Source organism: Rousettus aegyptiacus, unplaced genomic scaffold (assembly GCF_014176215.1).
Source record: "Rousettus aegyptiacus isolate mRouAeg1 unplaced genomic scaffold, mRouAeg1.p scaffold_m13_p_1, whole genome shotgun sequence".
Taxonomy (NCBI): Eukaryota; Metazoa; Chordata; class Mammalia; order Chiroptera; family Pteropodidae; genus Rousettus; species Rousettus aegyptiacus.
In genome coordinates, this window is record NW_023416284.1 from 5,079,333 (window position 1) to 5,101,344 (window position 22,012).

Below are 22,012 nucleotides of genomic sequence, written 5' to 3' on the forward strand. Positions count from 1 at the left end.
CTGCACATGGCCCCTTGGATGGTCTGTAGTAACTGTACCGGTCCGGCAGCCGGCATCGCCATCCTGGAATTCGTTTCTTCCGGGCACTTAAGCATCCTGTGCCGTGCGGCAGGTACCAGGGCCGGCCCAGCGGCTTCCCCCGTCCCGGAAGTGCTGGTAGCGACCCAGGCGAGTGGAGCTTCTTGGTGAGCAGCTCACGAGCTGCATCTCATGAGGACTGGACTGTCCTGTGCCTTGTCACCACACTGAAGCAGCATGGCTTGGGGAAGCACTTGTCAAGGCCGCCCAAGTGGAGGGTGTAAGGGTGAGGTGACCCGTGACAGCACGTGCCGATTGCCCAAAGCCCGGCCCGAGGCCGTTGGGCCCGCGGCATGGCCCGCCTCCTCCTCCTGGCCTCGACCCGTCGCTTAGCTCGCGGTGCGCCAGGCGCTTTCCACTCGTCGGCTTATCTGCCGCTCCCAGGAGCCCTGGCGAGTGGCGTTTATTATGCCTATTTTACGGGTGGGAAAACTAAAGCTCGAAGTGAAGGAACTGGTCCGGGATCGGACCGCCCGGAAGTCGAGCTGGGCGCAGACCCGGCCGGTGCTCCGAATCACTGCCCCCCGCACGGCCTCTGGCTGCGACGAGGCTCCCGACCCGGGGCGGCCCAGGCGTGGGTCTCTGGGACACTGCACGGTGTCGGTTCCGTGGCACAGGCCGGCCTCGGCGCTGCGGGCGTGTGACCCTCCTGTGTCTCGGTGGCCGGCCCCCAGCGGGCGCTCAGCGGAGGTCGACGGAACGAAGGAAGTGTCACCGGAGAGAAGCGGAGGGTCTGCGGCTTGCAGTTCTCCTTTCGGGCGTGACCAAGGCAACTCGAAAATGCCCACCGACGTCCACTTGACATTCCCAGCATCTCTGCTGGGCTGTGAGTAGTTCCGGCCACGTGCTTCCCCGGGTCCCCCCCCCCAATTAAGGAAAACAGCCAGCCGGGGGAGCTGGGGCTCCCCATTCTGTGAGCAGCCGGGACCCTCCCAAGGGGCCCGCCCGTCAGCATCGGGACTCTCACTTACACCTTCTGCGTGTCCGGCACGGGGGCCCAGAGAGGGAAGCCCTGTCCCCGTTCGTAAGGAAAGGGCGAGGAGGGGAAGCCGCAGGGCAGGACCCCGGCTCGCGCTGCTGCCCTCCGTCCCGTAAATCACGTGAAGAACGTCGGAACACTGCCGTCTCGCCGCGGCGTCTCCCGGCCTCGCCCCGGGCGAAGGGCTTCTCGCCTCGGCCTGTTTTCCTCCAAGAAAAAGCAGCGTTAAGCGTGGGACGTTCATTACCTTCCCAAGGGACACTTGCTGTGGGTCTTTCAAATGAAAAGTGCCTAATATCATGCTCCCGCATAAGAGCGGGGTTTTAAACTGGGCCGCAAGCTCAGATGCGCCCAGGGGCCGGGAAGGAGGTGCCAGTGGGCCGCTGGCGGGGAGCCACAGGGCAGGGGGAGGACTGCAGGGCAGGGGGAGGACTGCGGCAAAGCGGGCGTGCGTGTCCGCTGGCAGCGCGGGCCTCTCACCCCGGGGTGGGGTCCAGTGCTCCGTGGCGTCCATGTCCTGTTCCCCCTAGGAGAAGCCAGGAGTCCAGATTTTTTACAATGTTGACAAATAACTTAGTGGCTTCTTCGTTTGTTTGTTTTAAAAGAACCAGCACAGAATAAAATGTCTGTGCCTTCCCCGTACAGACGAGAAGGGCAAGGCCGAGGAGCCCACGGCGTCACATAGCTTGGGACTCGGCGCTAGGACTAGACCTGACCTGCTGGCGCCTGGCCTGGCCCACTGCCCACCTCGCCACGCTGTGTGCTGGGGACGGCAGCAGGGCTGGGCACCAACAGCCCATCCCTGGAGGGACAGAGCCGTAGCACGGTGTCACCCACCCGTCTCGGCTCCCCTGCGAAAGTCAGCATTATGGCTGCCCGTTGGGTGCCCGGCACCAAGCGCTTCGTGTAGGTGTCTCTGGCGATCCTGACGAGGCGTCCGGTAACCTCTGGTAACCCCGCCTCCTAGACGAGAAAGCCGAGACTCAGAGAGGTTCGGCCCGCTGCACGGGGCGGGATCTGAACGCGGGTGGAGATCCCTGAGGCAGGGCGAGTGTCCGTGGGGCGTCGTGATGGACATGCGCATTTCACCCTCGGCCTGGTGCGGGCGGGCCGGCCCTCGGGACGACCGGTGCCCTCCCGCCCTGACCCACGCCCAGGGGATCACCTGCAGCATGGCAGGGAGGCCGGGGCCACCCCGCTCTCCTCCTGGATGGGGCCCTCGAGAGCATGGCCGCTCCACCTGCAGAGACTCTGCTCCTCTGCTCACAGTTCGCTGACTAATTCTCTTTGCAAACGGTTCAGTTTCACTTGATTGAGTTTCCAGTAACTACGTGGGTGGATTTGTTTCATTTAAGGGGAAAACAAAACATGGAGGGGGTTTTCTTTCCCAAGACGAGGTCCCGCCAGTTACGGGCTTTGGTGCGTGCGGCTCCGGGCATCCCAGCCCCGCTCTGCAGGCAGCTGGCCTCTTAGCAGGCAGGCTCCGAGGTGGAAATCGCTTAGTCATTTACAGGCGGGGACCAGGTGCGGGAGGTCAGGGAGGTGCGGCAGCTCCCAGGTCCTGCAGTGGGCACCGTGGCCCTGAGCTCTTCCCTGCTCAGCCCTGCCTAGCTCGGTGGGGGAGGAGGAGCTCTGGGAAGAGGAAGGCGCCCTGCGAGACGGCCAGCCTCACCCTCCCTGGGCTCACTCACCTCCCAAGGGACCTGGTCTGGGACGGAGACACTTCCCCACTGGCTGGGCTGCCCGCTTCAGGTGAGTCGGAGACGGGGGTGGGGTGGGGGTGCTGATACATGTTAGACTCTGCTGGGGAGGGGATGAGAGGCAGCCGCAGGGGACGGGGAGGGGCGTGTGTGTGTGTGTGTGTGTGTGTGTGTGTGTGTGTGAGATCTCACACAGGCTCCACCAGGTCATGTCAGCATGCTGCTTTGGGTGGGTGCTGTCCGAGCAGGGCAGATTCTGATGTTGGCGCTGGGCAGGGTCCTGCAGCCGCCGTGAGGCATGACCACATTAGCGGCCAGACGGTTGTGGCAAAGGGGCTGACGGACAGAGGGGGCCCCCTAGGGGGCCAGGGGCAGTCTCCACCAACAGGCCTGGGAGTGTGTGGGTGTCTTGGAGCCTGCGTGCACCGCACTGCCTCAGAGCCCAGCTGGTGGTGTGTTTCGTGACTTCTCTGGAAGAGGCCACCCCGGAAGCCATGTTTAGTCTCGGCACGGCAGCTGGAGCGGTTATGGGCCTGGCTGGGGAGGTGGACGGAGGTGGCTGGGGTCTTGCTCTGATGCTCTCCATCCCTGTGACCTGGGCCTCGGTATCCCGTCTGCGAAATGGGGGTGGGTAAGACTACCTCACGCATGGAATGACTTGGCGTGTGAACTGCGGTCCCTCCCATAACTGGGACCCAAGGCTGAGACGGAGGCGGGGCCTCACCTCCCACGCGCCCGCCTGCTCCAAGGAGGGAGCATGCCTTAGAATTTATAGTCCTTAATCCTGGCCTTTGAGAGCTCATTTCCCATGCTTTCTGGAAGGGAAGAGGGCAACTATACAGTTAACTCCCAAACGACGTCATTTTAGGCCGAGGGGAGTAGAAGCAAGGAGAGACGATCGGAGTTCTGGAGGATTTCGATGAGGATCAGGGTTTACTCTCAGCAGGTGAATCCGGGAAGGCTTCCTGAAAGAAGTGACATTGAAGCTGGACCTCGGGATGCATAAGAACTGGAGGGGAGGGGGAGTAGGACAGAGATCTGTCACTGCAAAACTGCGTAGACGGTACCTGGTGTGTGGGAAGCACTTAGTAAAGATCATCATAAAAATCAGCGTGACTCCGGGATTATCAGTTTAGGTATCTGGCACTAGGGTGTGCGCGCGCATGTGTGTGTGTGTGTGTGTATGAGATTGAGAGAGAGAGAAAGAGAGAGAGAGAGATTTTGAGGCCGCCAGGTGGGAAAAGACTCTTTCAGTTGTATGCGGCTGGTCTCCTGCAGTGAGGGGACCTGTTTAGTTTTTTCCCACCCTGCAGTCCTGGGCGGTGCTTCTCATTCTTCTTTGACCTTCCATTTATTCCATGTGTTTGCAAGGGCCTCTGTGTGCCTCGCCGTGTCCTGCTCTGGTGGCCTCATGGGGCACGCAGACAGGAAATGAGGGCACAGGCGGGCGCCTAAGGGGAGTCCCAGCCCCCGTCACTGCTAGATTGGGTTTGTAAGCCTGTGCCCTCCTGGAACTTCCTGGTGCCCTGGCTGGGCACGAGAGTCCGAGCAGCGTCCCCCCGGGAGTCGGGGAAGTGGGGTGCACAGTCAGGCTCTGTGGCGGGCCGGGCGGGGACCACAGGAAGCAGCCGTGTCCACTCTCCCTTTCTGGGCAGGTTGGAGACACAAGGCATTTGTTCTGGGATGCTTCGGCCCGGGGGAGGGACGGCATTTCCTGTGGCCTGGCGAGGGAGGGGCCGTGGGGTCTGGGCTGACAGTGGCCGAGGGGCGAAGGTGGGCCTGGGCACCCAGAGACCTGGGACGCACGCCCGGCTCCTCGGCGGCCTGCGAGGAGCCACGGTGTAGCCGCCCGCATGCCGGTCTGTGCTGGCCCTGCTGTCCGTGCTCTGGCCTCTGCCTCTCTGCCCCCTCTCCCTGGTGGCATGGGCCCTGCCGGAGGCCCAGCGTCCCCAGGTGCTGGGGGCCTGGGTGGCAGGGAACGGGGGCCGCATCCCGTGCCCATGCTCGTCTTTGTCTCCAAGGCCACCCCTGCCTCCTCGCAGGCTTCGAGCGTTCCGGGAAGACCATGAGTTTTAATTTTGACCTGGATCCCAGACAATGACTTGGCGTCTTGGAGCCTCAGTTTCCTCATCTGTAAAGCTGGACGTGAGACGCGTCTTGCAGGGACAGGAGTTGAGGCTGGCGGAGGGATGAGGGCAGACCTGGGGGCCCGGCTGCTGCACCGCCTCCTCAGACCCGGGGCCACTGCCGTTCCCCTCCGACGTCGAGGCGAGGGGGGCTGTCTCGGGTCAGCGGCTTGGCGAGGCGTAGCTGACCTTGAGTGGGGGGAGGCTTTCCCATGCAACAGCCCCTGTGTCCACCCAGAGCGGGGAGTGGGGACCCAGAGGGGAAGTTGGATTGGGGTGGCAGGGGTGATGGATGGACTTCACGTGGCTTTGAAGTGGCTGGTGTGGTGTGGGTCGGGAAGGGGTGCCGTTGTTGGGGCCGCCCCGCAAAGGGTGCAGCTTCAAAGCACTCTCCGGGCCGGTGGTTGGAGACAGGGCGGCCCACTTCGAGTGAGCTCTTCAGTCCACATCCGCTGGTCTTTAGGTGGGAAGCTGCTTCCCCACCCTTCCTGTCCCCAAACAGCCAGCCCCAGACCTCCTGGGAGAACCGTGGACGTTCCTCAGAAGGGAGGAGGGGAATGTCCCTCCTTTCAAGCCCATAGGGTTCAGCGACTTCTTTTGTGGCAGCCAGACTTCCCTGCTCAGGACAGGGCCAGAGTCCCCTGCCTAGGACTGGAGACATCCAGGTCAGTGTCTGTTTTTCACTGTTTCTGGGTACCCCCTCCCCAGCTTTGGTTTCTCTTTGCCTCCCTCTGAAATTTGCATAGCAGAACTTCCTTCTGCAGATATTTGCTGAGCGCCCACTGTGTGCCAGCCTCGTTCTGAGCCAGGGGGTTGCAGCAGGAACTAGACAGGCCGGGGGTGACAATGAACCATTGTTGTCTTTTGGCAGGACTGCCCTCCGTGTGGCAGGTGTGTCTCCGTCTTTCTCCCTGCGACACCTCCTCTCTCCCTACGCCAGCCAGACGGCTTTAACCTCTCACCTCTCCCGTAACCGCTCACCTCTCCCTCCCCAGTCCGGGGCACATGCGGGGTGTCCCTGCCCCCGTTCGATTGGGAGGTCCTGGAGAGAGCCCTACTGCCGGGGTGTGTTACGCACAGTGGGTCTGCTCAGGGCTCCTAATGTGTTCCTTCCTACTCGGGGGAGGCGTGCACCCACCCCCATCTTTTGGCAAGTAGTTCAGGCCCCGGAGCAGGAGAGACGGACTCACCAGGGCACGTCGCTGCGGGGGGCTGGCGACGCGGAGCTGGGGCTGGTCCCCCTGCTCAGTGCCCAGCGTTGCAGGGGATCCAGGAGGCTCTGTGGGAGTCCAGGTGTGTGCGTGTGTGTATGTGAGAGAGGTGGCAGTCGCTGAAAGAGCCTCCAGGGCAGAGACCTTGGTGATTACCGTCAGGTCCTTGTGCCCGCCAAGCACAGTGTCTGGGACTCGCTCAGTGGGAACTGGTTGAATGAATGAATGAATGAACGAGTGAGTGAGTGAGGTAGCCAATCTCTTCATTGACAGTAGGAAAATTAGCATCTTTGATCCAATCCGCTCATACGCTGCGGTCCCCGAGCCTAGGACAGTGCCTGCCGCACAGTGGGACTGAGTCGGCCTGTTGATTTTCAGCCATCGCCTCATCCCGATTTTAGGCCTGACCGCACCGCCAGGCGGCTGCCCCCTACTCCGGCTGATCGGGACCTCCCTTTTGAAGGTGGCCTGGAGGTTGGGCTCCGTGTTCCCTGTTTCCTTGTGGGGGGGCTTTTTGTTGAAGTCACTGGTGCTTAAGAGGCCACACCTCCCGTTGTGGCCAGTTTTAATGAGCTGGGATTAGGAGAAAGGTTGGGGTGACCCAGAGGGGTCACCCCCAGGCTCCAGGGGAAGAATTTTCTGAACCCTTTTAAGATAAGCATCTTGGTTCTCCCTCGGCTCCAATCCCACCTCTGAACTCCTGAGTGTCCGACCCGCTCCCCAGGCCAAGGCAGTGGGACTGGCTGGCTGAAAAAGGCAACAGTGTAATCACCAGGTGCTGGAAATAGTCCTGTTTCCCTTTGAACCCTCTCCTCCTGTGGCTCCCTCCCCCGCGAGCTGACCAAAGCTCTTAAACCTTAGTTTAGTCTGCAGAGCCATCCCAGGCGGGGGGCCTTAAACATCTGCATTCCTTGGGCTCAGCCAGTTCTTTTGAGGGTTGAGTTTCTGGGTTAGTGTTGCGTGGAGGGCAAAGCCAGCACTCTTTACAAAGAAAGCGTGTGTTTGTGTGTGGTGGAACTCCAGATGTCCCCATGGCCCTGGGTGGCCTGCGAGCACCAGGGCTCGTTCTCGGGAGAGAGCAGACCCTGTGCCAGTGTGCCTGCACCTGCCCCGACCTGTTCGTCCTCACCTTGGTAGCTGCCAAAGAGGTGTTTGAGCAGCCCAGCTCTTCAGACCTTTAGTGAACACCTACTATTCAGCCAAACACGGGTAAGAAAGCCGTTCCAGAAGCTCGTGAACCAGCGACACGGGCAGCTCGTTAATCCCGTATCTCATCGCGTCTAAGACCCACGGAGAGGGAGGGTCACGGTTTTGTAACAAGCTGTCCCGTTTGTGGCTGTCACGTGCCGTTGACTCCGGGACCAGCCTGACTGCAAGGACATCACACGTTACAATGTGAATCTTGCTGAGTTATGGGAGGCGGGGCGGTTGGCATCGGACCGGCTGGGGCATTGCCGCGTGCGCGGGAGAGGTTTGTTCAGCTGCGGCAGGGTGTCTAGGGGGCAGTTAAGGGGCAGAGTGGGGCTGGGGAGCACAAGTTCAGTGCCAGCGGATGCCGCTGACCGAGTGCCCGCCGCAGGCAGCCCCCGTCTGGGCTCTGACTGTTCACGTGCCCACCATGGCCTCTCGCCCTGGGGCGGCAGCCGCGACATGTCTGTCTGTCATACAGACGGGCAGAGGCTGTCCCAGGTAACGCACTGCTGGGAACAGCACCAGACAGGGGTTTCAACACTCGCGCTTTCTAAGCTCCGATCCCGAAAGGGTCTCAACCGGCTGTTTATTAACGACTTCAGTCTCTGGGACTTAGTCAGCCCCGGGGGCCCGAGCTCCTTCTCCTCTGTCCCGAACCCATCTCTGTAGCTTCTCTTCAACAAGAGCTCGGTGTGTACCAAGCACTGGGATGTGTGCGCACTAGCCTCATCTCACACTCAAACTGTCCCTGCGGGACAGAGATTAGTGTCCTCGTTTTGCACATGGAGAAACTGAGACTCAGGAAGATCTCAGGTCATAGCCGGGGAAAGGTCAGAGCTGGAATTCGAACCCAGGGCCATCAGCTCCAAAGCCCTCACCTTGAGAATGGGTGCCTATGAATATGGCCCAGGGTGATGAGTGTTCCTCAGCCTTACAAGAGTCAGCGTAACTGCTGGGGACAGATGTGGTTACGGGTCCCATGCGGAAGACTGGGGAGGCCAGGGCCGCCTCTGGTTCCACCAAAGCTGGAAATTGGCAGAATTTTCTGGAGCATCAGCAGAACCGCTGCAAGGTAGCAGGTGGCAGTGCATGCCCGGTCCTGCTCCAGCCGCCCTGACGGTCCCCGGGAGGCTGAGGCGCAGTGTTGGGGGGGAGGCCGCCATGGGGGGAGCCCTGTGCTGGACCATCAGACACCTCAGCCTCCACCCCAGCCCCCCCTCCTTTGTTGTCTGGCTGTGTCAGACGTCTGGCCTTGCAGGGAGGTTCCTGAACGGGCCTTGGGAAGAGGTCACTCCCTTCCCGTGCCGCCGGCGCTGACCCACATGTGACCTTCCCTGTGGTGACAGTGTCTGGCCGTCACTCTTTGATGCTGGCTGTGGAGGGGCAGTGAGTGTCTGGGAGCGGAGTGGCCACCCTTCCCCTGCTCTGGCCTTCGAGGACCGGGCCTCCCTGGCAGCGCCTGCCCGGTGCTCCTGCTGGCTGCCCTTCCTCCCTTCTGCCATCTTAGAACCAGGGAAGCCACACTCTCGACCCTCCATCTGAGCATCTGACCTTTTCTGCTCCATGGGACACACTGATGCCTGCTGGGCCAGAGCCGAGGGGACTGGCGGCTGGACTTGGCCCCTCTCCGGCTCCCCAACCCCTCTGCGTGGGGCCCGTCTTCCACAGAGTCACTGGGGGTTTTCCATTCCTCCCCCTGTCTGGCTTAGGGAGCTGTCCCTCGGGTCTGTTGGCGGCAATCACAGAAGATGCTGTGGAGCCCAGATGCCAAGGCTGATCCTGAAGGTCCAGGCCGGGACACCGCGCGTGCCCAGAAGCCAGGGCTGGGGCACGTTGCGCCTCGCCCGGGCCGGAGCCCTGTCTGTGATGGAGGGCTGAATCAGGGCTCAATCTTTAGCCTTCATGGAATCCGGCCATGTACAAAGCAGAGTGGGAGAGTGCCAGACCCGTCCTCCGCCAAGGAGGTGGCTTCTTCCTCACGCCTGGCTGCCCGGTGTCTTCGGGTACAGGAGCCCATGCTGGGCAGGGTCTGGGGAAGTGGCCTTTGCAGACCCTTCAGGCCTCCTGGGCCTCAGGGAAACCACGCCGCGCCCACCCCCACCCCCCGACATCCCGCGGTGGGGCTTCCAGGACCCTGCGGGAGGTTTCTGCTGCGATGCTCACAGGCGGCAGGGGCCGTGCCGCACGTGGCCGTGGGACCTTGGGACCACGGGACCGTGGGCCTCTTCCCTCCCTCCCTCTCAGACCCTCCCTCTGGAGGCCTCTGGGAAGTTCGGGGGGACTTCTCCTAGAGGAGGGAGAACCAGGATACAGACCCCAAATTGGGGGTCGCATGCAGGCTGTGCACCAGCTCCCGTGGCCACCTGGAATCGAGCTTTGGTTCCTTTCTGGGGCATCCTGGTTCCTCCATCTGGTCACATTTCCTGTTTTTCTTTTTTTTTTGTCCCATTTCTTTTTTCTTAAATTTTTTAAGCCGTATCTTTTTCGCGTGCCAAAGTAGGGGACCAGATCCCTGATGAATGCGCACACGTTCCCTTGATGCGTGTGATGCTGCACGGGCTGGCGTGGGCTCCAGGCAGGCCGCACTTGGCCCTTCTTGCCCCCGCAGGCGGGCGCATAGTAGGGCTCACAACGTTCCGCTGCATCGGTGAATTGTGGCTTAACGTAGCTGTCATTACGTAGCTGTCATCACCTCCTCTACCGCAGGTTCCACTGTGATTCCATCACTTGACGTGTAGTAGGTCCTCTGCCTTCGGTGGGGAATGTGGGTTGCATTCGGTGCTGGGTGCATGTCCCCTGCTGTCCTCTGTGGCATCCCTTTGCATCCAGCCTCCGAAAGGCCAGCCGGAGAGGCATGGGTCCTAGACGCTGTGTACCCAACAAGGCCAGCCAGTGCGGATAGGGCAAAGTCAAGACAAAGGCCTGGTTGTGCCCTCGGAGAAACCCCAAACCTGGATTTCCCTGTGGCCGAACCTGCCAGCACCCAGCCCACCTCGTTTCCATAAAGGGAACTTTGTGTGTGGCTCCTGGCGGAAGCAGGAGGCACCCAGACTCTCCCTGGGAACGGGCCTGTCTGCCTCAGAGCCATAGCTCGCTGCAATGATAACTCCTGTGACTCCCGACCTCTCAGATAGAGCTGACACCAGGCCAGACGGTCGTGTTTGAGACAAGTCTGCTCTCCGTGTCTGGGGGCCGGCATTGTCCAATCCAAACCAGACACATTGTTTCTTGGAAAACCGAGTGGGTGGGGGCGGCAGGGGCAGGGCTGTTATGGGAGGCACCTCGTGATCGGGTCCGTGCCGGGCAGGCAGTGGGAGGGTGGCGGGAGCCCTGTCTGGAAGCACAGCCCCCCGCCAGCTGCCGCCCCCTGAATGGAGGGCTTGTGTGGACACTCCAAGCTGGGACCCAAGGGCTCAGCAAGGAGCGGCTGATGGAGCCGCCTCTGCCCCCACTGCTGACTCGGGGTTTTCCAGGAAAGAGCGGCCAGCACCGGCGGAGGGAAGGGCTGGCTCCCCCCGCTCTCTGGGTACTGGCCGGCCCCACACACTCGGGGCAGCTGGGGATGCGTGGGAGTATGCTCCCGCCACGCTTGAGGACTGAGTTTTCAAAAACGGGGGGCCTGGAGGGCAGAGCTGGGGCCGGGGAGGAGGGTTCCAGAGCAGGCGGGGGGCCAGCAGAGGGACGCCTGGGCACCATTCAGGAAGGCGGTGGGGGAGGCCAGGCCTGAGGCCCGGCTTCTAGGGGGCGAGCATTTCCGTGGAGGGTGGCGGTGTGGGAGGCGGCTTCATGGGGTGGAAAGAGCCCCTCACTTCTTCAGCAGGTGTTCATTGAGTACCTACTAGGTGCCAGACACTGTTCCAGGCCCCTCATGGAGCACGTGTTCTTGTAGGGGACAGGTCTTCAGCAGATGACCAAGTGGACAGCATGGAAAGTGCCACGGAGGAGCGCTGAGTAGGGTGCTGGGGACAGAGAACAGTTGCCATTTAAAGTGTGGTGGCTGGGAAAAGTGAGACGGCAACTTTTGAGCAGAGGCCTGATGCAGGTGAGGTTCTAGCCCTTGGGCGCCCAGGCCCAGTGTGCCTGGTACCAGGCAGAGGGCTGGGGAAGTGCAAAGGTCCTGGGGCAGGAGGTTGGCATGTGCTGGGAATGGCCACAAGGCCAGTCAGGCAGGACAGAGTGGGGGAGGGGAGAGGATCAGGCCCGTACAGGAGGCCGGGCCGTGAGGGCCTGTGGGCCACTGTGTGACACCTGCTTTTCACCGAGTGGAACCATCGGGAAGTCTGGGCAGAGAGGTTCAGTGCTGGGCCGGGAGGGCCAGCAAGGTGCTGAGGGCGAGCAAGGGCTGCCCACGGCCCGGGGCTGGGTTCTGGGCAGGCCGAAGGTAGGACCGGCGGGGTTCGCTCCTGGGCGGGCCTACGTGCCCGATGCACGTGGATGGAGCATGCCCCCCTGAGGCAGGGTGCGCCCTCCTCCCTCAGTAGCTGTTTATCTGGCGCCTACTGTGCGCCAGGCTCAGGGCTGGGTGCAAGAGCAACCTGGCCCCTGCCTTCCAGGGGGTGACACAGGTCAGAAGATGAGCGGTCACAGCATGTCTCCCCGCGGACCGAGGGGCGGGGCTTTGCTGAGGCTCAGGCGAGTGAGCGGACAGCACAGCACACGCGGGCATTGAGAGGACGCGCAGGCATCCGAATGACGCTGGGGAGCGGTCAGGAAGGCTGCCCCGAAGAAACCTGAGTCTGGGTCAAAGTTTTCACGGCAAAAAGGCTGATCAGAAAGTCAGGACATTCCACGGAAGAAACAGCACGAGCAAAAGAGTGAGGCCTTTAAAAAGCTTGGCTATGAATCAGGTAGGACTTTTCCAGTTGTTAGGGACAGAAAACCTAGTCCGAACAACCTCAGACAAAAAGGGGCTGGCTTGCTGGGCTGTAAGCGGCCAAAAAGTCAAGGGGCTTCAGGCATGGCTGGCTCCAGAGGCTCCAACCTTGGCATTGGCAATCACCCGTCTGTCTGAGCATCTGCTTTTCTTCTTTCTGGCCTCATTCTCAGAAGGTCATTCAAGCAGACGTCCCCAGGTTGCCTCTGACTGGCCGGCACACTCACTGCCACAGGCGTGGGAGGTGCCTTGACGCAGTGGACCCCCGGAGCTGGGGCTGAGTGAGACCACAGTCCAGGGGTGGGGAGAGGGCATCCTCTGAGCCAGAACGAGGGGCATCGGCAGAGCGAGAGGTGCCAGGTGCCCACCCTAACAACTGTGTGTGTTGCCGTCCCCTGGTTTTGTGTGTCCTGGCAGGGAGGGTGGCGGTTGGTAGGAAGGGGGTGCGGAACCAGGTCATAAAACAGGTTTCCATGTAAGAGTTTGACCAATGTTCCTGAGGAGGCCCGTGCCTGGCACACAGTAGGCTGTCAGTAGGCTTGCCGAGGTGACCTGTACATTTCACGGACGGCCACCAGATGAGTGTGGGCAGGCAGCATCGGATGAGCGTTGAAGAGGGTTCTGTGAGCCGGGCTGGAGGCCGGTGGCGGGGGTCAGGGGAGCCTTCGGTCAGGATCCCAAGAGGGCTCAGCACAGGGCCTGGCACCGGGGCCCTCCCATCCTGCTTCCTTCCTTCTCATGCTCCTCGACGCCCCTCTTCGTACGGACCCGTCTGGACACATCTGGGTGGCGGACCGAAGCCTGTCATTAGCCTCACCCCGGCATCCTCTCAGCCCGACTTATCCAGAGAGCTGTTTCGTTCACTCCCCTCTTTTTGCTGCCGGCTGAGGTCTGGCAGAGGAGCAGGGTGTGTTTTCTAGAAGGAGCCCGTCGCCTGGGGAGGCCGCCTTTTCACTCGGGCGGCCCCGCTTCCCGCGGTCGAACTGTTTTTTTTTCTCTGTGAAAACTTGAGGGAGCATGAATTTGGGTCCCCTCATCTGCCCTGACTCATGCCAGGAGCAGAGGAGATGCTACAGGAAGTCTGGGGTCCATGAGGCCAGAGTAACCTGCACCCCCGGGCTCCATGTGTCCCCCAGGCACGTGGCTGGGCCGGCCGCCTGCATTGGAGGGGTCGGGCGGAATGTTCTCCGTGGGGCTGAATTTGTTCTCCCCTTTGTTGGTCGGCTGGGCCTTGGGTGCTCATGAGATGTTTTGGGTGATGAAGCATCACCCCAAGGGACCGCCAGAGGAGGCCCGGGTTAGTGCTGGCACTGCTCATGTCACTTTTCTGAGCCTGTCTCCCTCACCCGTGCCTGGGGGCCGCCAGACTTTATCTCGTGGAAGTACTCAGAGCTGCCTGAAGTGCCCACAGAAAGTCAGCGGTGGTGTCCGAGTGGTCACCCCAAACCACCTCCTGAACAGTGGCTGAAGGCCACTGAAGGCCGAGAGGGTGAGATGGCACCTCGCTCCCCCCTGGGGGTCACTGACTGCCCGTGGCCCAGCGTTCTTCCTGGAGCATGCGCTGCCTGGGAGGGTAGGAGGGAGGGCCAGAGGGAGGGCCAGAGGGCCCAGCGCAGGAACTGGGAGGCGGTCTGAGAACCCCTCGAAGGGGGCCACTGGGCAGGGGCACCCCGGCTCGCCAGCCCCATTGTCTCCGTCCTCCGTCCCACTCGGCTCGCATAAGCGGTCAAGCCGACCGTCCAAGGGGCTTTCCTCGTTACTGCACTTTTAACCTGTGTTGGTTTAATTTGAAAGATGTCTTTCTTGCCTCTGAGTCAAAACACAGAAATCCCCTTGCATGGCGGTGGTAAACACCACCTCTGGGGAGAAGATGGTACCTCCTCTGGGGGGTCCCTAATCCTTCCCTTCCTGCCTACAGCCAGGTGGGTGAGGCTCCTGGGTCCCGAGACCCCACCTCCCTCACCTGGGGGGGGGGTCTTCTGGGGCAGCTCAGGGTGGGGCGTCAGGACCCCTGAGGGTGGCCGCCCTTAAGACCGCCCTCCAGGGTGTGGGATGAAATTCATAGCTTTATTTTGATTTTTATCTCCTTCTGTTTAATTTCTATTTTTGTGTGTGTGTGTGTGTTTCATAATGTACATCGTCTGTTGATACAGAGGCATATGAGTGTAATTTATGCATAAAATAGGTCTTTTGGGGGATATGTGCTTAAAAGTTTGCTAAGTGGGTGCATAACCCCAAAAGGCTGCTAGTTGTGTAAATGAGGCTGTGGTTGGTGAAGGGAGGGGACGTCGCTGGGGGTCCAGGGAAGGTGGAGGGTGGGGGGACAGTGAGGTGCAGGGGGAAGGAGGGCGTGGGTGTGGGGTGGGCAGATAGCTGTTTTTGGCACTCCCCAGTGCTTTGGGCACTATGTGTCATCAGGTGCATGTGGACACGGGGCCCTAGGCCTGGTGGAAGAGGGTCTGGGAGGCGTTTTGGGGAGAGGTTAGACCCCTGTTTCTTCAGTGGTCAACACCATTTCCTAAGGTTTACAACAAAGGGTCAGCTAACGACAGGGCCAGAGAGTAAATATTTAGGCTTTGTGGAGCACACGACCTCTGTTGCAAACACCTGACTCTGCTGTTGTAGCAAGGGAGGGGGAATGCCGGGGACAGTGTGTGAACAAAAGGTCAGGGCTGTACACCAGTAAAACTTTACAAAAACAGGCCGTGGGCCATGTTGGCTTATGGGTCATCTTCGCCGACCCCTGGTCTAGAACCAGAGGACGGGCCCCACGGGGCTCAGAGCCAGCCAGGATTACCCACCAAGAAGCAAGCCCCTGACCTTGGGCTCATGAGTCGTCAGTCAGACCTGCACTTAGGGTGCCTGGGGGCACAGTGTGGACCCCACAGAGCGTTTTCACGGCTGGAGCAGGTCAGCAGCCCCTTACGTCACAGCGTAGGGCACCAGACTCTGCAGCACACCTTCGTATCTCCTTAAGAGCCAGGTCCGCAGGAAGCCACGGCCCTGCTCGTCACAGAATCACGCCGAGCAGCAGAGCCGAGAGTCCGAGGCCCTCCAAACTAGCGTCCCTTGGGATGTTGCGGGACGATGTGCTGCTCGAAGAAGAATGTCCCCTTCTCTTCAAGTGTGGGAGCCACTGGAGTTAAGCAAAACCTGCCAAGCTTCTTCTGTCCTGCAGGACTTCTCAGAGCCTTTACGATGCTAATGGGTTTTGTGACTCTCCGGGAGGGGATGTGTTTCCCCAAACTCAGGTGCTGTCAGGTGCTTAAGAATCTGTACTTGGAGGAAGAGCTGATCTCTTTGGACGCTCTGTTTTCTAGACATGCAGACCGAATGCCCAGAGAAGCTGACTGTCATGCTCAAGGACCCAGAGGCTGCTGACAGCGTCAGGATAATCGCTGAGTTCCTCCTTCCTGACTTGGCAGACCCGCACTTATGCTGCTCCCGCCCCAATCTTGTCCCGATAGGGAGTCACAGGCAGGGGTGTCGCGGACTGTGCTTCTGGTCACATTAAGGGTGCCCCTTTCGTCCCAGGACCCTTTCATCCTTTTCCTCCAACTCGGTTTCTCAGCCACGGCTCTGTGGACATTCTGGCGGAATGATTTTTTGAGGTGGGGGCTGTCCTTTTACTGTAGGGCATTTAGCAGCATCTGGGCCTTCACCCATTAGATGCCAGTAGCACCCCACCCTCATTTAGGACCACCTAAAATGTCCCCAGGCCTGAGCAAATGTCCCTTGGGGGTAAAATCCACGGGCAGAGAACCATGGCTCTATCTTCAGCCGACAGGTGTGCAGCCTGCATTTGCTGGAATTGGCTGGTGAAGGGTAGAAAGGTTTCCCCTAGCCCTGGCGGAGTGTAGGAGCGATCCCCGGGGGACACGGGGTTGGGGGGAAAGCAGTTTGCTGGAAGACTCCTGAAGGTATGAAATAGGACGCGGGCGGTTCGGTTCTGTGTTAGGGCCAGGTGCCCTCAGCTGAGGCGTTCGGGGCAGAGGACGCAGTGGGGAGTGAGGTGAAGGCGAGATCTGAATGGACCGGGTGTGTGTGTCACGGGGCAGAGGCCTTCACACCAGGGCAGGAGGAGAGTGACCTTGCAGGCGTGGCGTGGCGTGGCGTGGCGTGACGTGGCGTGGCGTGGCATGGGGTGGGCTTCCGGAAAGGGGCGGGACTTCCGGAAAGGGGTGGAGCTTCCGGAAAGGCAATGCGGGGGACGGGGGCGGAGCAGGTGCAGCGGCACCTGGGGTGCAGAGTGTTCCGGAAGGTGAGCCCAACAACCGACCGGAAGTCGGTGCCGGAGACCGGGAGCCCTCCAAGGCGTCGGCCGGCCGTGGCGGGGCAGCGGGGAGCACTGAGGGCTTGGGGGCAGACGTGTGCGGTGGGAGGGATGTGGGGGAAATTCTGTGGGTCGTGTCGCTTCACAGACGTTTCATTCTTGAAACTTTGATGCTAGGAAGCTTTTGGAGTCTTTTCCGGGACCAATTCCCAGAGGCCAGGGATGAAAATTCCCCTGGGCGATAGACAGCTGGTTTAGAGTGGCCCCCGTTTGTGCAGAGAGGAAGAGAAGCTGGACGGTCTGCCCAGGTCTCATGCCACCGTGCTAGGTGCACAGGGTGTCCTTTGTCACCGAAGTTAAACAACCGTGGAGTCTAAGTTAAGGCAGGAGGCAAACACTGAGGTTTTGTCTCAAAGTCCAACGTGAGGTCTTGGAAAGGAGAGGGACTTCACTCTTGTGGTTGCTTAGTTAGTTAGTTAGTTAGTTAGTTAGTTAGTTAGTTAAGGTGATGTAGATCTTACAGGGGGTTCCAGAAGGTCTGCATGGTTCTGTGGTGACGGCCTTCCAGCTAGGTGGGTGGGACGGACTAGTGTGGGCATATATGTGAGCCTAACTAGAGGACGGAAGTAGCTGTTAGTGTTGGAGAAAGCCTTTTTCGGTGACAAAGTGGGCAGAGGTCAGTGTGAGAACAGCTTTTAGTGCCCGTCTCAGAAGTTTAGACTCCTCTGATGGGCAGGAGGAAGCCACTGACGGCGTCAGAGCAGAAACGTCACGGGGGAAATCTTGCACGTTTAAAGGAGAATGCATGCACACGTTGTGGGGACTTTTTTCACAAGATGCTCCCAAGAGACGCACTCGATCTGAATCAGCAATGTTAACAGCTGTCAGTTCTGCGTGGAAAAAAAGTGGGGTTTGCTGCTCTCAGCCTTTGTGCTCTTCTATAGGTAATTTTTTCCACAGTGAAAACAGCTTTATTGTTCTTCCTGATTATAGTACACGTGCACTGTGAAGAAACTGAATTATGCGTGATTTGTGAATACGAGGAAGTACAGATCACGTGCAGTCCTGGGGTGCCTATATTGGCATTCTGACACTTGACCACGTGATGCTGATAACGTGCATATGTTCATAGCATCACGGGCACACTTTTGGGGGTCTATTTTGTGTTTGCCCAAGGCCCTTCCTCCTTCCTTTCCCCACTCCCCACTCCCATTCCAAAGCGATGTTAACCTAGAGCGTGTCTTTCTGTCCTTTTTTTTTTTTTTTTGATTGTGGTCACACAGAGAACAAAATCTACCATCTGCCTCAGTCATTTTGAACTGCTGTGACAGAACACCATAGACAAGGTGGCTTCAACAGGAAACACTGATTTCTCACAGTTCCGAAGTCTGAAAGTCCAAGATCAAGGTGCTGACAGCTCCGGTGTCTGGTGAGAGCCCACTTCCTGGTTTGCGTCTCATTGGAGATCACATGGCAGAGAGGGAGAGAGAGAGCATCTCTCTCGCGTTTCTTCCTGTAAGGCCACTAATCCCGTTTATGAGGGCTCCCCAAGGCCCCATCGCCTCACACGGTCACGTTGGGGGTCAGGGTTTTTGGGAGGACATGAACGTTCTGCTCGTAACGCCGTCCTCACCATTTCTAAGCGCGCAGCTCGGTACTGGTGAGTACCGTCCGTCACGATGCCGGGCAGCCATCGCCACCACCTGTCTCCCTAACGCTTTTCGTCTTGTAAAACCGAAACTCTGTCCCCGTTGAAATGTAACTCTCCATTCCTCCGCCTGTGCCCAGCCCCTGGCAACCACCATCCTACTTTCTGTCCCTACGAATCTGATCGTTCTTGGCACCTCACACAAGCGGAACCGTACAGTGTCTGTCTTTTTGCGACTGGCTTTTTTCACTTAGCATGATGTCGTCGAGGTTTATCCACGCCGTATGTGGCATGTGTCTGCATGTCCTTCCTTTTTAAGGCTGTATAATATTCCACTGCATCTACCACGTTTTGTCCGTCCATCCATCCATCGATGGACACGTACGTGGGTGGCTTCCACCTTTTGGCTGTCGTGACCAAATATGTTTGGGACCCCGCTTTTAAATCTTTGGGGGCGATACCCAGAAGTGGAATTTCCAGATCCTGCGATAATTCTATTTTCACTTTTCTAAGGATCGCGGCGCTGCTTTTCCACAGCCGCCGCACCCTTCCGCGTCCCCACCAGCGGTGCACGAGGGGGCAGTTTCTCCACATCCTCACCAACACCTGTTCCTTTCTAGTTTTTTAGCATAAACCTTTTACTGAAGGTCGATGCACCCCAGATGGTCCCATGCCTGCCTGCCTCCCCAGACACACGTGTGTATGCATCTTCGGGGACAGCGTTGTTTCATTTAAAACGGGCTCGCCTCCCCTGTCCCGCCCCGCTCTTCCCGCTGAACACATGTGGCTCTCTACCTTGTTTTCTAAATTGCCGTGGAGTGCTTCACGGCGCAGGTGTGCCAGAGCTGTCCACCTGATCAGTCTTCCGCCGATGGCAACACTTTTAATTCGCAGTGGCTGAAAGCGGCCGCGACTCCGTACTACGCACCTGTGCAGACATCCTCAGTGCACGCGCTTCCGTTCCCGTGGGCCCAAGCCCCAGGAGTGGAGTTGCTGGGTTGCTTGCCAGTGTGTTTCCCCAACCTGCACCCACTCAGATACCAGCCGTGGGGGCGCATGCTTCCTCCCCTGCCCACCAGCTGTAGGCCTGACCTCTGAACCGACTGTGTGGAAATCCGGGGGATGCAAGCGATAGCCCGTGATTACTGGATCTTGTGTTTCTCTGTTTCCCGGGGAGGTGGGCCATCTTTTTGTTTATTTGCTTTGCTTCTGAATTGCCTGTTCAAGTCCCTTGGCCATGGGACTATTGGGCAATAAAAGAACCAGAGCAAATGTGATAAACTGTTGATAGCTATTCATTTTAGGTGTTGAAAATATGAGTCACTTGTGTGCATTTCTGAGTTGGTGTTTTTTCATTTTAAATACTATCTAAATGAGAGTGTCTTAGGAAGATTGATTGGGGTCAGAGGGATGCTGGGGGCAGGGAGGCCAGTTTGGAGACTTTGGCAGTGATAATGACTTGAACAGTGAGAAGGGGGACAGATTTGGGCAATCATAGGTCATTTATACCATTTAGTGATAACGTGAGAATCCAAGAAGAGAAGAATCCAGGAAGATGAGGGGTTTGAATCTGGGTGACTGACCAGGAGGATGACGCAGAGTTTGCAGAGACGTAGAGCCCGGGAGGGGGCTGCATTTGAGTCTCTGTGGGGGGTTGTGTGTGAGTGGGGGCAGGGTTTCTATAAGAATGATGCTGTTTGGTGGCTATGTCAAGTTCAAGGGAAGATGCTCCCTGGAGGCACGAGAGCAGAGGAGCCCATGGAGGGAGGGTCCCACAAGACCGTCCGTGTTTAAGGGGCAGGAGAAAGAACTGGCAAAGGAGCTGGGGTGGGAGCCTTGGAGAGCAACCAGTAAACCATCATGGAGAACAGTGTTTCAAGGTCAAGGACGTGGTCAGGATTGTCAAACTCAGTTGGGAGGTAGAGTAGATGCTTTTTTAGGCTGCTCAATTTATCGATGAGGCAGTTATGACCTTGGAAGAGCACTTGCCTAGAGTGGTTTGGGCCTGAAGCCGGCTTGCTGGGCTCTGCAGCCTGAGCGTGTGGAGGGTGACGGAGGCCACAGGAAGTGTGGGCGGCTGCAGGAGAGGGCGTCGGGTCCACGGGGCGGTCTTGGCACCTGGGGCTCCGTGGCACTCCGCCTTGGTTTCAGAGCTCTTCACCGGCGAGTGTGGGTGGAGCTGCCCCCGTGCGCCATCCTAGGCACCAGTCACCTCCGCTGTTCAAGATGGGCCTGGCAGGTTCATGGCCGTGGGGGACTCCACCAGAAGCTGCCTTTTTCCTGAGAACCTCGAGGATCTCAGTGTACCCTGTGCAGCGTCTCTTCCCGGAGCAGCCCCGAGGGACCCATAGAGACATGAGTCATTTCCTGGACAGCAACCTGTCCCAGCTTCTTAGCCATTTTGGGCTCGGCCTTTCAAAAATGTATCTTCTTTTTCAAGTCCACTTCTATTTCCTGCCAGGTCTGTCTCCTTGTCAGGTTTGCAAAGCACCTGCAGGACGAAATAGCAGGCGCGGAGCCCAGCAGGTGACCCGGAAGCGGCCTACGAATAGTCAAGGCTCCTCTTTCTTATTCCAAATGAGCGGAAGGGAGGTTGGCAAAGAGCCCATTAGTCAAGTCGGTGGTGACCTTCTCCCTCTGCTCAGGCCGACCACCCTCTCCAGCCCGGCTCCCGGGGAAACAGCCCCCCGTGTGGACGGCCCGGGCTGTTGGCCGGCTTAGAGATGCAGACGGGGCATGGCCAGGGACGGCTGGCCACACGCCTCAGCATCGCTTAGCACCTGTCCCAGCGACATCCGGGTAGAGGGACCCCTCTTTCATCACTTTGTTTTTCTGTGCCTCCGGTTTTTCTTCCTTATTTTCCTATAAAACTGAGCATTTTCCAATTGTGCTTAAAATATACGTGAAGCTTACGATTTTAACCATCGCGAAGAGTACGGTTCAGTGGCATGAGGCACACTCACGCTGTCGTGCAGCCGCCGCCACCGTCCGCCTCCAGAACACTTTCGTCTTCCCAGACCGACACTCGGTCGCCACGAAGCACACACTCCCCACCCCAGGTCCCTTCCACTGCTGAAGGTGCCACCCGTGAGTGGAATCATGCACTCTTTGTCCTTTTGTGCCTGGCTTATTTCACTGAGCACGACGTCCTCCAGGTTCAGCCATGTGTCAGAGTTTCCTTTTTGAAGGCTGAGTAATATTCCATTGTATGGATACACCACATAGCGCGTATCCATTCATCTGTTGTTGGACACCTGGGCGGCTCCCACCTTTCGGCGACTCTGAGCAATGCTGTGCCGTTGGAGACCCCACCTCTAATTTTCTTGCATAAATACCTAGAAGTGGGATTGCTGGATCGTATGGTAGTTCTGTGTTTAAACTTTTTGAGGATTTGCCACCATATCCACCATCGCAGCCGCACCGCCTTACAAAAGGCAGCATTTCCGTTGGGTGACCCGTGTGCTTTTCAGGAGGGTGGTGGCCCTCTGATTCTGCGGTCAGTGGCTGGAAAATGATTTTTGGAGTTGAGATCTGACCACCTGAGCATCACATCACAGTCATAATGACAGCCACCGCCTAACGCATCAATAACTCATAAAGGGCAAGGTGCCCCAACGTGTCCCAGCGTAGCGAGGGTCACGTAAGCATCCGGTGTTGTCTGGGGACCCCCATGTGTTGGGACGTGTTGGCCTCTGTGTCTGTTCATCATGGCCTGTGAGTCTCTCGCATGCTTGCAGAGTAGGTGTTTATTATCCTCGTTTTCATGGGTGAAAAATTAGCAACGGGCTCTCATGCTGTTGGCTCAAAGTGGGGTTGGTTGGGTTGTCAACACACTTCTCATTTTCTGCGTACCTAAAGGGAATTGTTAAATTCTTTCCTCCTGGTTCGTAACCTACTCCCCAAAGAGAAAGAACGAGAGAAGAAAGGAAGGAA

The 22,012-nt window shown here is 58.7% G+C and overlaps 1 protein-coding gene across 5 annotated transcripts in view; it reads left to right on the forward strand.

The window, feature by feature from the left end:
- The window catches only part of SPSB1 (splA/ryanodine receptor domain and SOCS box containing 1), a 61,353-nt gene that overhangs the window by 11,020 nt on the left and 28,321 nt on the right, over positions 1 to 22,012 (forward strand). The window contains exons 1-2 of one of the 5 annotated variants that reach the window (XM_016163600.2): positions 2,681 to 2,809; positions 17,715 to 17,860. The exons of 1 other annotated variant lie outside the window; for it this stretch is intronic. The gene's annotated coding sequence lies outside the window, so the exon portion shown is untranslated. Of the gene's footprint in view, positions 1 to 2,411; positions 2,810 to 11,061; positions 11,328 to 17,714; positions 17,861 to 22,012 lie in introns of those variants that run through there. 3 more of the 5 variants (XM_016163601.2, XM_036228339.1, XM_016163602.2) reach the window with 3 other exon arrangements.